The sequence below is a fragment of the Aotus nancymaae genome, unplaced genomic scaffold, assembly GCF_030222135.1.
Source record: "Aotus nancymaae isolate 86718 unplaced genomic scaffold, 86718_ANA_hifiasm-v0.15.2.pri h1tg000009l, whole genome shotgun sequence".
NCBI classification, from domain to species: domain Eukaryota; kingdom Metazoa; phylum Chordata; class Mammalia; order Primates; family Aotidae; genus Aotus; species Aotus nancymaae.
Window position 1 is genome coordinate 10938881 of NW_026988420.1, and position 16954 is coordinate 10955834.

At 41.4% G+C, this 16954-nt stretch overlaps 1 long non-coding RNA gene across 1 annotated transcript in view; it reads right to left on the reverse strand.

Moving 5' to 3' along the window:
* The window catches only part of LOC110569381 (uncharacterized), an 80811-nt gene extending 67354 nt beyond the window's left edge, over nt 1-13457 (reverse strand). Inside the window, exon 1 of the long non-coding RNA XR_002479485.2 lies at nt 13209-13457. This is a non-coding gene — a long non-coding RNA (uncharacterized LOC110569381). The remainder of the gene's footprint in view (nt 1-13208) is intronic.
* Nucleotides 13458-16954: the final 3497 nt, after the last annotated feature.

The window sequence follows — 16954 nt, forward strand, 5'->3', positions numbered from 1 at the left end:
GCCAAGATCGTGCCAGTGCACTCCAGCCTGGGTGAGAGAGTGAGATTCCATCTCAAAAAAATAAAATAAAAAACGTTGCATGTATAGAAAATGGCAAACGGCCTCCTCCTCCCTGGGCAGGGTTTTCAGTATGAGAACGAGGAGAGTTTCCCAAAGTTCATCTTCAACACAGCAGGCATCTCCTGAGTCAATCAGTTTTTTGTTTTGCAGCGGCTGAGCTCCTTTCTGGGACTTTTTGAAACAACAGGAACTCAAGGTGCAACAGCAACAAATGGATACTTTTTCACAGTATGTACCCAAGGACCTCAAAACCCCAGACACCTGGGCTGCAGATTCACTCCAGAACACGGAGCTATCAGTGCCCTAAATTTCTATGCCGCGATGCTGTAATAATTTTTGCCTAAAAATATTTTTATTAATAATGATGTCTTACTTCGTCAGGCACGCACTGTGTGCCAGTTACCCGTGATTTAATTCTCACATCACATTATGAAATGGTTCCTATTAATATCTCTATTTTGTAGGCTAGTAAACTGAAACAAATAGAGTTAAGAAAGTGGATTTTGCACAGTGTAATTTCAAGGTCATAAATGTAAGCATGTTTAAGGCTTTTCACACAAGAAACCAATTTGTTTTCTGAAAACGGTGTTCCTGCTAGTGTTCATTTCCAGCAGGCTGCGCACTTGTCCTTCCCACCACACACTCACCAAGACATTGAGGGTTGTCTTCTGAAATACTTAATACTTTCATATGGGAAAATGGTGTCTTGTGGTTAATTGTCTGTGTTTTACATTCTCTGTCTTCCAATGGTTCAATTTTCTAGTCCGTCTGAATTTTGTGGGCAGTAAGCATGGCATAAATCCTAAATAAATAGAGGAAATGCTTCACTGTTTTTCCTAGAACTGACTTAGCTATTTTATTTTTAAAAGGAAAGAAAAAATTAGAAAAGGGAAAATCTAAAGTGTCAGACCCTCCCACACTTCTACGGTTTGTTCCAGAAAAAGGAACAGCTTCTTTACTCTGAGGAACCAGAAAGAAGCTTGCTCTGTTCCTCGTCTCACCAGCCAGAGCTTCAGCACTATCACCTGCGTTATCAAAAGAAGCTAAGATGTAATCCCAGCACTTTGGGAGGCCGAGGCGGGTGGATCACGAGGTCAAGAGATCGAGACCGTCCTGGTCAACATGGTGAAACCCCGTCTCTACTAATACAAAAAATTAGCTGGGCATGGTGGCGCATGCCTGTAATCCCAGCTACTCAGTAGGCTGAGGCAGGAGAATTGCCTGAACCCAGGAGGCGGAGGTTGCGGTGAGCCGTGATCGCACCATTGCACTCCAGCCTGGGTAACAAGAGCGAAACTCCGCCTCAAAAAAAAAAAAAAAAAAAGAAGCTAAGAGTTGCAGACCACGTGATGCAAAGCATGTGGGTGTGTATGTCTCAAAGCTGGCTTGAGCCTCACTCTGTGCTTTTTCTCTTCTAACAAACTCATCACTGAGGTTATGTCAGTGCATGCTGAGAATTTTATGCAACTTAGTGAATATGTGATTATCAAGCATCATTCAAATCCCAATACTTATGCTCAACTATGAGGAAGAAGGTCAGACAGAGATGACTCCTCCTGCTGCAATGCCTTCCACACTGCGTCAAAGAGTTGCATCAAACAGGATGATGGGTGTTGCAAGGTGTGGAGACCACAAACTATCTGCCACCACTGCCAGGCGCCATGTAACCTCAACTCTTTCCTGGCAAATAGTATCTGACACAGTGGAAAAGGGCAGCACTTTTAGAAAGACCGCAGCTCTAACTAAAATTGATGATCAAGTGAGAGGAAAAAGATCAGATTATCAGCTATTTTAGAGCACACTTAAATTCCCAAGTGCAATGACCCTGAAATGCAAACCATTGTTTTTGACCAGCTATGACTAAAACAGCTAAAAAGGATTGAGAAATAGCAAGAGAGAAACTATGCCCTCTAAAGAAGCAGGCTTCCTGCCTTGGCTAGCTTGTGTTAGAGCAGATTTTGCCAAATAGTATCGCTATAAAACCTGTCCTCAAAAAAGCTGTATCTTCCAAAAGATGATGTAACAATCGCTCCAGGGAGGCAATAACAATGTTCAGATGAATGATGAATTCCTTTCCTTCTATTGCTGCTGTAACAAATTACCATAAATCAGTGGCTTAAAACAACACAGCTTTATTCCTGCACAGTTCTGGAGCTCTGAAGTCTGAAATGGGTTTCACTAGGTACAAGTCCAGGTGTCAGCAGGGATGTGTTCCAGCTTCTAGAGGCTTCCTGCATTCCTTGGCTCATGGCCTCACTCCTCCTTCTTCAGCAATGTCAGGCTGAGTCTTCCTCATGCTGCCGTCTTTCTGATTCTTTCTCTCCTGCCTCTCTCTTACAAGGGAACACTGTGATTACATTGGACCAAACCAAATAATCCCAGATAGTCTCCGCATCTGAAGGTCAGCTGATTATCAGCCTTAATTCAGTCTGGAACCTCAAGTCTCCCATTGCCATGTGACGTAACATGGTCACAGGTTCCAGGGATTAGGATGTACATATCTTTGGGGGGCTATTACTCTCCCTACCACAAAAGGGAACACCAGAGTCTTCAGTTTAGCATATTTTATCCTCACAGCAGCCTTCAAGGAATGTTGACAAAGAGAGAATCTGAGGCTTTGAGAATGTAAGCAATTTTCCCAAAGACATCCTGCAAGTAGGAGCTAGAGCTGGAACACGACCAGATCTGTCTGCCATGTAAGCCCAGGCTCATCCTCCACACGCTGCCCCCATCAGGAGGCAACCTGGCCCCTTCTCCTGAATCTCTACAGATGGAGCCTGCATATGACTCACCAGGAACCTCAGAGGAAATTCTTCTTCCTTCAGGAATTTCAGGGCACGCTGGTGATGGAAAAGAGTCAGGACAATTGGCCTCCATTTCATATTGCATCACAACCACTTTGGGAAGTTTGCTAAAACTTTCAGGTTCTAAGGATTCTCAGCTGTGAAACAGGAACTTGGATAGATGATGTCGAAGACACTTTTCAGTTCTAAAATTCCATAATTGAATGATCTAACGGGTAAAACCACGGTGCTGCAGAACAGTGCCACTCACAGCATAGTTTGTCAACCTCTGTCAGTCTACAGAGTGTTTAGTACCTGTCAATGACAAGATAAGGAGCTTAAGCCAAAATGTTAGCCAACTACATCAGCAAGTGCACCCTTCAGTTCTGCTGCCATTTGATTTTTTGTAGCAAGGCTTTCGTGGTGAAGGAAGCGGTGTGTTGATTCACTTCCTGGCGCAATCTTCTTATTTCACTGCAGATTGTTAGCAAATAGTTCCTGGATCAGAGTCTGAATAATGCTGATGTAGGAAACACTTCAAAGTTCAGAGGTGAACATGTGGTTAATATCAGAAAATTTTTAGAGAATGACAGCTTTTTTTCTTGGCAAGATAGAGAGGAATAATATCCAGTAAGTATTTGTAAAAATACAAATGATGAAACTATCTTTGAGATCTGCGATAGACTGCAGTATTTTTTCCAGATTATTTACACTCTCCCTGTAAGATAATTATACATCCAGGTCTACTGCCATGGGCCTTCCTGCGGAATACATTTCTTCCCACTATTGACATCAGACTTGACCAAGGGCTTGCCTTGGTTAATGGAATGTTTGCAGATGACTTATACCACGTCTCAGCAGAAGTTTTAAAAGTCATTCACGCCTGTAATCCCAGCACTTTGGAGGCCGAGGTGGGCGGATCACTTGAGGTCAGGACTTCAAGACCAGCCTGGCTAACACGGTGAAACCTCATCTCTACTAAAAATACAAAAATTAGCTGGGTGTGGTAGCACACGCCTGTAATCCCAGCTACAAGGGAGGCTGAGGCAAGAGAATTGCTTGAACCCAGGGGTGGAGGTTGCAGTGAGCTGAGATCGCACTATTGAATTTCAGCCTGGGCGACAGAGCAAGACTCTATCTCCAAAAAAAAAAAAAAAAGTAATTGCATAGTTCAGCCATGGCTGTTTTTCTTCTCTTAAAAAAAGTGCGGATTAGGGGAGGGACAGGAAGGGGATGTCCTAGGTAGGGGTGAATCTTTCAGCCTGTAAACCAGGATTAAGAAGACATGTAGGGCAGAGCTATAGCCAACCCTGGCTGACATGTATTGTAAGCAAAAAGTAATTCTTTGTTATTGTCCCTGAAAATTTGGAATTGTTACTGCAACCTAACCTAACAAATGCTGACTAATATAGGTTGTATATCTGTGATAAGAAAGGAAAGATATTTCTGATTTTTTTTTTTTTTTGAGATGTAGTCTCGCCCTGTCATCCAGGCTGGAGTGCAGTGGTGTGATCTCAGCTCACTGCAACCTTCACCTCCCTGGTTCAAGCGATTCTCCTGCCTCAGTCTCCCAAGTAGCTGGGACTACAAGCACAAACCACCATGCCCAGCTAATTTTTTGTATTGTTAGTAGAGTCAGGGTTTCACCATGTTGGCCAGGATGGTGTCAATCTCCTGACCTTGTGATCCACCCACCTCAGCCTCCCAAAGTGCTGGGATTACAGGCATGAGGTACTGCGCCTGGCCCTTTCTGATATTTTTATATCTTGTGGTTCAGAATGTAATAATCCAAGGTTTTTTATCCTCAATTTGTCTGGTAAACTTGGGAAAGTTGGTGTTTTTTATCTCAGCTTTTATTTTCTTCAGAGAATTAAATCAGCAGTACTAATATATATAAAGCATATTATGAAAGAAAACTAATTTTTAAAAGCAAATGTATTTTAAATACATGAAAAAATTACCTTATGTGATAAGTGTTTATGTGCAAAATGCCTTTATTTCATTTCACCTATAAAGTTATCATTTAGCTGAGAATGGAATTCTAGGCTGATGGCTATTTCATTTCAGCACTTTGACATTTACCTTCTGGATCTATTGTTCATAACAAGTCTGTTCTCTGTATGATGAATATTCCTTTGTCGGTAACCTGTGTATCTTCTCCTTGCATTTAGTATTTGCTGTTTGTCTTTAACATTCTGAAGTTTCACCATGACACGTTTAGTGTGAATTTGGTTTTACTTATCATGCTTGGGTAGTTAGTGTGCTTCTTCAAATTGAAGCTGCTTTCTGTTTCTTTCCTGAAAAATCTTAGCTAATGCTTAGTTTTTTCCCCCATTCTCTCTGTGCTCTCCTTCTAGAATTCCTGCTAAATGTAATTTGAAACTTTTTCTTTAGTCTTCCATGTCTTTTACCTTCTCATTTACATGTCCACCTATTCATTTCAGCCTACTGGATTCAAGATAATTTTCTTATATTTATCTTCCAGTTTTTCAGCTGTTTCTAATATGCTCTTTAATACACACACCTACTTCTTGTTTTTAATGACTTTTTATTTCTCAAATTTCTGTTTGATTCTTTCTCAACCCTTTTTCAGCACCTATTCTTTTATTATGATTTTTAATCCTATTAGAATTACTTAATCTTTATAAATAAGCTACTTTTATAGTGTCTTTCAGATTATCCTGTTATTTCAAATTCTCAATGTGCTAATCTCCTGTTTCACATGTGTGCTAACTCTCCTTCACAGTGGATGAGTTCCTGTTTTGACTAGCAATGTTTTTATTGTACTTATATTTAGTAGGGATTCTTTTCATGGGAATCCCATGAGTCTTGAGTGATGAAAATCTTTCTTGGGAGGCCAAGGTGGGTGGATCACACATGCCCACAGATATGTGTGTCATTGCCACAAAGATCTCCCTCATGCTATACCTTTATAGACACATTCTCACTCCCCCAGCATATCATATTAAAATTATTTTTTTTCTGTTTTCAGTCTATTTTTTCTTCATATTCAATTTTTTTCTGTCCTTTTTTCCCCTAGCTCTCTTTAATTTTGAAAGCTACCTACAAATGTCTGGCGATCTTGCCTGTTATTCATATTTAAGCATGAAGCAAACTGCAGGCTTAGCTTGTGCATAGCTGCACGGCCCACCACAGGGAGGTCAGTTGGTACATCAACTTTTTCATTGCCAAAGGGTCCTCCAAATGTTGGTGCCTGAGATATTTCTCTAGATTCATTCACATAGTCCAGAGAAGATGCCTCCAATCTCCCCAGGGATGGGTAGAATTGTAAGCCTGACTGCTAGCTTCCTTAAAGCAGAGTATTGGGGGAGGGTGTTGAGAGTCTACTATTCAATGTGCAGATTTTCACTTAATTTCCTTGTTTTCAATTTGTACCCATCTCTTCCCACTCATGTTCATCATGATTCTCCTGAGTTTCTCAAGTTCAATTTCCACAAAGAATAAACTTTCAAGTCAGGCACTTTGGCTCCTGTTTGTAATCCCAGCACTTTGGGAGGCTGAGGCAGTCAGATCACTTGAGGTCAGGAGTTCAAGACCAGCCTGGCCAACATGGTGAAACCTCATCTGTACTAAAAATACAAAATTTAGCCAGGTGTGGTGGCATGCACCTGTAGTCCCAGCTACTCAGGAGACTGAGGCAGGATAATCGCTTGAACCCGGGAGGTGGAGGTTGCAGTGAGCCAAGATCACACCAGTGCACTCCAGCCTGGGCTCTGGGAGGGCACTTGCCCAGCTTCATGAGAACGGGGAGGATGTCTAACCACTCTACATACAGCCTTCTGAAAATGCCCCCATTCCCACCTTTGCCTCATGGCACTTCACACCTGTGTTAAGCCTTTCCATGCTTCTGAAGAGCAATTGCTCATTTCCCACCAAACATCCCCTCTGTAGACACCAACATTGTTAGAAATCTTCCATCAACCAAACAGCATCAGATGCTGTTTCATATTCAATCCACTTTGTCCTATCGGACTTTTGTATTTTTTACTTCCTTTACAGATATTTTATTAAGGTTCTAGGAGGGAGAGGGGAAAGGGCATTACTTAATTTGCCATGCTTATGCAGCATACAACACCCTTTTTAAAAAAAATTAATCGAAATATAAGATGAAAATGGAATTTTTGTCTTACATAATTTTAAACATAGAAGTAACAGATCATATTTCATAAAAGGTACCACAAAAAAGATTATTTTCACTGTTTCAGAAGATAAGTAATATTTTTGCCTCATTCATCTTTAAAACTTCGTTGGGCAATACGTGGTTCTATCTTCCACATATATTTACCCCAATTTGCTGCTATTGCAATATCAAAGTTGTGAAATTTGACAGGAAATGTGAGAAAAGACTAGCTGAAATGAGCTCTAGACAAGATGTCCTTTTGCTTCTAGAGTTTAGCACCTCTAACAAAAGATAGGCCCCCGGGGCTCTTTCTTTCAGGATCCTTGGCAGATGATTTGAATGACTGAGGATTTTTGTCAGCTCTTGTCTCCCCCATCTTCTAGAATCAGACTGCTTCTGACTGACCAAGGCCCAGCGGTGTTTTTAAGGAGCGGGAAGGGGACTGGGTACAGGGGTTATTAAATTGAAAAGTCGGCTTTGAAAAATATGAGTAAGCTCTCCTGAAGTTTCAAGTCTGGCAACAAGCATGGAAGCAGGAAGAAAGAAGTTAGCAAGAATGAGAATAAAGACAAAGTAGACAATAATGGAGAGCGAAAGACAACGGAGAAAGTGTAAAATGAAACTGAAAGCAAGATGGAAGACAGAACACACACCAAGCAGGAAGAAAGCAAACATTGATCTGAACAGAACTAAAGTTGGCACATTCATTATTTAATAAATATTCAATAAGTACCTATTGAGCAGCCACTATGTACAAGCTCTGTAGAGGAGGAACTAAAATAGACCAACAAACATTTTTTGAAAAAGAGAGGAAGGGAAATACCAAATAGTGAGAAGTAAAATAGGTGGACACAATTAAGAAGGACAAGGTGACTCCAGGTGTTTAAAGCTCAAATTTGAATGACAAGGAGCCAGCCCTGAAGAAGTCATGACAAATAATCAGCAAAATGCAAGTGAGAGCATCACAAGATTCATTTACACCTACCAGATTGGCAGTAGTTGAAAAGTTAAGTGATACCAAATATTAGCAAGGATATGGAGCAATAGGAATGCTCCTTCACTAATGATGAGAGTATAAATTGGTATAACCACTTTGAAATCAATTTTATGTTACCTAGAGAAAAGGAATCTGCTTATATTTTAGAACCCACAAGTCTATACCTACTTCAAGAGAATAAATCTTGCACATGTGTATTAGGAGATACGCTTCAGAAAATTTAGTTTATTGTAATAGCAAAAAGCTGGAAAACTTGAAATGTCCATCAACAGCAGAACAGATAGTTGTATTTGGGTATTTTTGATGTAATGAAATACTACACAGCAGTGAAAATGGATGAATTACAGCTTTAAACACCAACATAATGAACCTTAGGAACAATAAGTAGGAGAGGGTCTGAGATCAGGAAGGAACTCACAGAGTTTATGGTAAATGAAATGCAGGTCCGTGAATGTAAGACACGTTGCTCTCTAAACGTGATGTTCATTTTATAAATATAGCATTAGTTCATTAATTAATGAATTAAAAACAATTCATTGATTATAAATGTATTTATTATGTATTTTATTTTATCTTTATATATAATATAATAACTTATACATAAGTATAAATTATTTTATTATAAATCATAATTATGAATTAATAATAATGCATTAATTAATGCATGGATTAATTATTAACTAGATCTTTAAAAGTATTTTTAACCAAAATCAAAACAATGCTAGGAGAACATTCTGGGCAGAAGAGACGTCGAGTACAAAGGCCATAAAATGGGACAAGCTAGACACCTCCCAGGATATGAGAGAGGCCAGCATGGCTGGAACTAAGTAAGCAGGGCAGGGTAGAGGAAAATGAGGTTGGAGGGGCTGAAATACATAGGGAGATTGATGGGACAAAGCACAAGTTTCAAGATATCAAGGGTTCAGAAATGTCAAATCACCTGAGCGAGGAGAGAAGAGTGAATGGGCTGGAGGTAGGAGGATGGTGCTCAGATGGAGGGAAGCTTGGAGTTGAGGTTTCAGAGGTGATGAAATGATTAGTGATGACAATGTCACGATTTCAGGAGTGTGTGATTTCAGAAGTGCATGGATGAGGTATATGGAGAAACAAAATACTGTAGGCAAGGAGGTTGAGAAAGTAGAAGGCAGGGTGAGGGTAGGTCATGCACATGGGTGCAGGGTCTGGACAAGCCTAACGAGTTGCTTGTACAGCAGGCACGTTGGTTGACCACAGAGCCACCTTTCCCACCACCTACCACACCTGCTGCTTGATCCAACTCTGACTCCTCATCTTCAGCTTCCACGAGTGAATAGGAGCTCAGATAGGTAAGTAAGCCTTAATGGTAGCATGCATAAACTTCAAGAGGCAGCATTGTGTGAGGGGACAAGCACATTGGCCCCAGGTAGGCAGGAGGCTGGGCAATGGGACCCGTGGTTCTCTTCCCATGGGACTTTCACATTCGCAGTGAGCTTCCTAAACTCACCAATGGTATGTTTATATTCCTTTTTTGGAAATGGTGACAGATGAGCCTCACGCCTGTATTTGAAACAAGGCCAAATCATGATGGTACACATAGGTGTAGAAACGTAGAAGAAGATAACAGCATGAGAAGTCAGGCCCAGAAACTCTTAGAATACAAGGGGACCCTCTGAGGGGGTCATGGGTCCTGGGAAGGAGGTATCTGTTTAGACTAACTATGCCTGTGATAGGCAAAGAGGGTGTCTTAGTCCATTTGGGCTGCTATAATAAATATGATATATGGGGTGACCTATAAGCAACATTTATTTCTCACAGTTCTAGAGGCTGGGAAGTCCAAGATCAAGGCACTGACAGAGTCCATGTCGGGTGAGGGCCCATTTCCCGGCTTAGAAATGTTGCCTTCTAGCTGTGTCCTCACATGGTGGTATAAAGGGGCAAGGCAGCTCTCCAGAACCTCTATTAAAAGCGCACTCATCTCATAATCACCTACCAATGACTTCACTTCCTGTGACCATTGCTTTGTGGGTTAAGATTTCAACATATGAATTTTCAGGGTACACGAACATTATATATCCATCAGATATAACCTCTCATTTGTCCAAAAAGGGAACTGGATCTCAAAGAGGTTAAATAATTTGCCCAAGATCATTCACTTGCTAAAGTGGCAGGAGTGGGATTTCACCCAGGCCCATTGGACTCCAAACATGTGATCTTCACCATTCCCTGGCAATAAGAGGAGGAAAATACTTCCACTGACTTTTAGAGGCTGAGTAAAATTATCCAGAAAAAGGAAGAAAAGAAAAGTGATAGAGGAAGTGGCACCAGGCAGAGGGAGCCCAGGAATGGGCAGAGCCAAGAAGGTAAGAAAGTATGATGTGTCTGGGTACTGGCAAAGGCCACACACAATGATGAATACGATCCCAACACAACACATGTTCTCACCTCCAAGCAAGTGAGCTATTCCCTCCTTCCAGAATTCCTCCCTGTCAGCCTTTAGCTCAATAACTTTTCATTATTCTTCAACATTTATTTCAAGTGTTAATTTTTCCAGGTTTTCTCAAAGGCCTGGGAATTGGCTGGGGCACTTTACACTCCAACAAGGTGTTGGCCTGCATTTTCTCTGCAGGAGAAAGATGAGAGAATATAAGAAGCTGTGTCCCCCTGCACATAGAAGGATACAGCCTTACTTCTATGAGATTCCTTTCAAGAATATAACATGATTGCCACCATGAGGAAACATCAGGAAAACCCAGATTGAAGGACCTTCCACAAAACAACTTGTGTCTCAAAATGAAAGAAAGAAAAACCAAGGATCAGATCCACATTAAAGGAGATTAAAGGGTTATGACAAAAAAAAAAATGTGAGATGTGATTTTGAATTAGAAGTGGCAAATTTTGAATGAAAACACAAGTGGCAAATTTGGAATAATGCATAGATTTTTTAAAACAATACTATCATATCAGTGTTAATTTTCTGATTTTGATCACTAAAGTCTCATTGTTTAAAAGAATGTCCTTATCTTTCAGAAATACCCATTGAAGTAGAAAAATATTTGGAGGTAAAGGAACTTCATTTCTGTACCCCACACTCAGACATCTCGGAAGTATAAATATGCGCACACATACACACACAGAGAAGTTCACATGAATGTGAACATTTGTACTACCCAAAGCAATTTAAAGATTCCACACAACCCTATCAAAATATCAGTGACATTCTTTACAGAAATAGAAAAGAAATTCTAAAATTTGTATGGAACCACAAAAGACCCTGAATAATCAAAGCAATCGTGAACAAAATGAACAAAGCTGGAGACATCACACTACCACATTTCAACCGTACTACTTATCTGTAGCAACAAAAACAGCATAGTACTGGTGTAACAACAAACACGTAGACCAATGGAATAGAGAACCTGGAAATTCATGTATCTGCAGCCCATGGATTTTTGACAAGGATACCAAGAACATTCACTGGGGAAAGGACAGTCTCTTCAACAAATTGTGCTGGGAAAACAGAATATCCATATGCAGAAGAAAGAAACTAGATACCGACCTACCTCTCACCCTATATAAATCAACTCAAAATGGATCAAAGACCTGAATGTAAGACCTGAAACTATAAAACTACTAGAAGAAAACAATGGTGAACCAGTTCAGGACATTGATCTGGGAAAAGATTATATGAATAAGGTCTCAAAAGCACAGTTAACAAAAGCAAGAATAAACACCTGAGATTCTATTATACTAAAAAGCTTCTGCATAGCAAAGGGAACAGACAGCAGAGTGAAGAGACAGCCTACAGAATGGAATATTTGCAAATGATTCATCGACAGGGGGTTAATATCTAGAATATACAAGGAACTCAAACATCTCAACAGCAAAAATTCTCTAAACGATTCAATTAATACATGAGTAAACGATCTCAACAGACTTTTGCTCAAAAGGCATATAAATGGCCAACAAATATATGAAGAAGTGTTTAACATCACTAATATCCTTGATGAGGGAAATACATATCAAACCCACAGTGAAGCATCATCTCACCCCAGTTGGGATAACTCTTATTAAAAAAACAGAAAATAACAAATGCTGGCGAGGATGAGGAGAAAAGGGAACTTACATATCCTGTTGGTGAGAGTGTAAACTAGTCCAACCACTGTGGAGAATAGTGTAGAGGTTCCCAAAAAACTACAAATAGAACTACCATGTGATCCAGCAGTCTCACTACTGGGTATTTATTCCAAGGAAAGGAAATCAGTATATTGCTGAGACGTCTGCACTTCCACATTTATTGCAGCACTTTTCACAATAGCTGAGATACAGAATTAACCTGGGTGTACAACAGCAGACAAATAAAGAAAACGTGGCAGGTATACATAATGGAATACTATTCAGCCACGAAAAGGAATGAAACCCTGTCATCTGTGGTAACATAGCTGGGAGTGGAGGACATTATGTTAAGTGAAATAAGCCAGAAACAGAAAGTTAAATACCACATGTTCTCACTCATGTGTGGAAGCTTAAAATGTTGATATTATAGAAGTAGAAAGCAGAACAGAGGATACTAGTGGCTGCGAAGAGTAAAGGGAAGGAAGGAATGGGAAGAGATTTGTTAAAGGATGCAAAACTACAGCTATACAGGAAGAACAGGCTCTGGTGTTCTATACCATTGTAGAATCACTGTAGTTAACAATATTGTCTCACATAGCTAGAAGGAGGATATTAAATGTTCCCAACACAAAGAAATGATAAATGTTTGAGATGATGGATATGCTAGTTTCCCTGATCTGATCACTATATATTACATGTAGCACATCATTATGTGCCCCCAAAATATATACTAGCATGTGCAAATTATTTTTAATTCAAAACAAATCCATCAATAATAAAAAATATTAGCAGTACCTTCAAAGATCTGGAGTGCCTCTCTCTTTTTCTCACACACACAGACACAGACACACATATATACACCTCAGTGCCTTCTTTTCATTTCAGCCTGGCACTGCTGTTAACACTTTTGGTGCATTTTTATACCCGGAAAGATGATGTTTCTGTCCTACCTTTCAACTCCACAGAGGACGAATGTGAAGTCGCTTTTCCTGGGACTCTGTTGATTTTGTAAGTCGTACTCACCTGGTCCACATTTACCCACCTGAGGCTTATAACTGCAACATGTGATGATTGGATTAGATCACTTGTAGGTGTCGTCCAGCTCTAAAATCTCACCTGGTCCACGTTTACCCACCTGTGGCTTATAACTGCAACATCTGATGATTGGATTAGATCGCTTATAGGTGTCTTCCACCTCTAAAATCCATGGTTCAGCAAGCAGTTCACGAGAAATCAGACCCTTAGTTCCTTAGACACAAGCAAAGCTTCCTGGTCTTTCAACTGGAAACATTTTGAGGCAAAGCTGTGTCAACAGTGCCCTCTTGTGGGAAGATGTGAAATCCACAGCATGTTGAAATTACAAAATCGTAGCAACACTCAGATAATTGAGGGCTCACTAAGTGTTGGGTGCTGATCTACAAATATCACACACATTACCTAATTTAACCCTCACAACATCCCTATGCAATAGCTGGTGCAGTTACTATTACTTTTTCTTTCTTTTTTCCCAGATGGAGTCTCGCTCTGTCACCCAGCTGAAGTGCAGTGGTGCAATCTCTGCTCACTACAACCTCCACCTCCAGGGTTCAAGCGATTCTCCTGCCTCAGCCTCCTTCGCTGCTGGGATTACAGGCGCCCTCCACCACGCCTAATTTTTGTATTTTTAGTAGAGACAGGGTTTCATCACGTTGGCCAGGCTGGTCTTGAACTCCTGACCTCAAGTGATTCGCCCACCTTGGCCTCCCAAAGTGCAGGGATTACAGGTGTGAGCCACTGTGCCCTGCCCGTTACCACTACTTCAGAATTGAGGAAACTGAGGAACCAGAGGCTGAAGTGACGTGGCTGTAGTCTCACAGCTAGCAGATCACAGAACTGTACAGAACAAGCAGTGTGATCTGGAGCTGTATTCAGAACCCAACATTATACTTCATCATCAGAGGAAAACTCCTCTGAAGTATTTTTCAAATGCAAAAGATCCGAGAGATCATCCAGCCAGCATTTCCTCAAATGGCTTGACATCAAGGGACATTCACATGATGATTATAAGGGTATAGGTACCTGCTGGTGGGGCAGAGAGGAAGTGATTGAAGAAATCTGAGAAACAATGGGTCAAATAAAATTTACTGTAATACTTTTCCATGACATTATTCTTTTTAAAACTATTTAATTGACAAAGATTGTATATGTTCAAGGCGTACAGCATGATGATTGGGTATACATCGTGTAATGGTTATCACAATCAGATTAATGAACACATCCCTCACTCTCACACTTTACATTAGATCCCAAGACCTGTTCATCTTATCATTGACAGTTTGAGCCCTTTGACCAACATCTCCCCATTTCCCCCACACCCCAGCCACTAGCAACCGCCATTCTCCTCTCTTCTATGAGTTCTACTATTTTAGAATTCACATATAAGTGAAATCATACAGTATTTATCTTCCTGTGTCTGACTTATTTCAGTTGGCATAATGTCTTCCCGGTTCATTTATGTTGTCACAAACAGCAGGATTTCCTTTTTATGGCTGAATAATAGTCTACTGCCTGGGTGCATAGATAGATATCTTGTTTGGCAAGGTGTCTTTAAGGTCTTCGGCCTACCTTTTTTTTTTTTTTGAGACAGAATCTCACTCTGTTGCCCAGGCTGGAGTGCAGTGGCATGATCTCAGCTCATTGCAACCTCCGTCTCCTGGGTTCAAGTGATTCTCCTGCCTCAGACTCCTGAGTAGCTGGGATTACAGAAACGTATCACCATGCCTGGTTAATTTTGTATTTTTAATAGAGATGGGGTTTCACCATGTTGGTCAGGCTGGTCTTGAACTCCTGACCTCATGATCTACCAGCCTCTGATTATAGATGTGAGCCATTGCACCCAGTGGCCTCCTTTTTAAACGTTAATTATATTAAATTGACTAAAAAAATCACATTTTTTCCTTCTTTTTTATGGTCGACTATTCCAGTGTGTGTAAGACTCCTGCTAGCATCTAGTGGATAGAGGCTATGGATGCTATGTGCGCAATGCATCCATAGCAATGCGTGTGTATGTGCTGGTGTGCACATGGCATCCACAGCAGTGTGTGTGTGTGCACTGGTGCGCACATGGCATCCACAGCAGTGTGTGTGCACTGGTGTGCACAATGCATCCACAGCAGTGAGTGTGTGTGTGCTGTTGTGGACATGGCATCCATTGCCACTATCCACGAGATGCTAGCAGGAGTCTTCCCTCCCTGAGTGTGACAACCACAAATGTCTCCAGACATTGCCAAATGTCCTCTGAGGTGCTAAAGTGCCCCTGGTGGAAAACCAAGGCATTAGGCCATAGAACTATTTTTGTCATGGAGCAACTCAAAGAACTAATGTCCCCATTTCGTGAACGCCTTTGTCCTCATCATACAGGTGAGGAAATGGAAGCCAGGGAGGTGAGGAGATTTGCCTACGTTAGTCATGTAACCTGAGTGATGCAGGTAAGAGCCATGTTGTCCAAACAAACCCTTGCCCTTCGGTCTTCAAGCCTACTCTAGCTTCTTTTGGGTGACACTGACAATGTAGGCTGAGGTAGGATCTGGAGATGGCTCTCAGCTCTGTAGAATCCTATCTTTGTCACTGGCTCTCTTCACAGATACTCAAGTATTTACTCCTTCCTACCTTCCTTCCTTCCTACCTTCCTTCCTTCCTTCCCTCCCTCCCTTCTCTCCTTCCTTTCCTTCTTTGCTCCTTCCTTCCTTCCCTTCCTCCCTCCCTTCCTTCCATCCTTCCTTCCCTTCTTTGCTCCTTCCCTTTACTCCTTCCTTCCTCTTCCACTCCCTCCTTTCCTTCTTCCTTCCTCCCTCCCTCTATTCCCCTCCCTCCTTCCTTTGTTCTCTCTCTGACTCTCTCTCACTTTCTTTCTCTTTCATTGATGTAATTCACTCAAAGCACCTAGATACTCAATGAAGGAAAGACCAGTTCATGGCTGACCACAGCGGTCAAGATCCTACTGTAAGAAATTTCTGTTTTTCAACCAAAAGCAAGGGAGTAGCTAAGTTCAGAAAAAGTCCATTTTCTTTATATGTTTTCCAAGAATGCTGGTGTTTGGGGCCAAAGTTGGCTTGTCACATCTCTTCTTCCTGAAGAGCTTTTAGAATGAGGCCATATTTCCACTCACTGAGGCTGATTTGAGTGTGGAACTGGGACTGGGGTGTCACGGATAGGAGGTCAGATGAATGTGTGCTGTGCTTTCTGAGCATGTTCTAGCAGAGGCTGAACCCTGGAGCTGGTTTCCTCAGCAGCTGGGGCTTAGACTAGGTGCAAATTCAGGTCTTACCATGCCTCTCCATGTGCTTTCTGTACAGTCCATTCTAGAAGTAGTGACACACCATATGCCTCTCTCAGTCCACTCCAACTTCAGGTTTCTACTTCCCAGATACCACCCTGGGGAAAGTAAGGAGGTGTCAGTGGCCAGCTGCTCTTGGCTTAGGGCAGTGAGCACTTGGTGCTCTGGAAGGCCGTCTTCACCCCTGAAGCACAAGCACAATATTGGCATTAGCTGTCACTCTTACCGTGCTCAACAAGTGCAGACCTTGCAGGTGAAAACATTCACAACCTGCAAAATGCCATTTAAAAGTTATCTTCTAGTCGGCACCCCAGAAACGTGTAGAGATTTCTTTAATGAGGACATTAGGACGGTGATTTGCAACCATCAAATGCCACATTTTTCTGGCTTTTAGTTCTGAGCCCCATCTCTTTTAGCCTGAGAAGAGAGGGCTGAGGTGATCTGAACATTTTTGTTTCTGTGACTGTTTGTGGGTAGAAATTAGAGATGCAGGGTGTGGGTAACTGCAGGCGCAGCTGTGTGTGTGTGTGTGTGTGTGTGTGTGTGTGTGTGTAGGAAGAGGACAC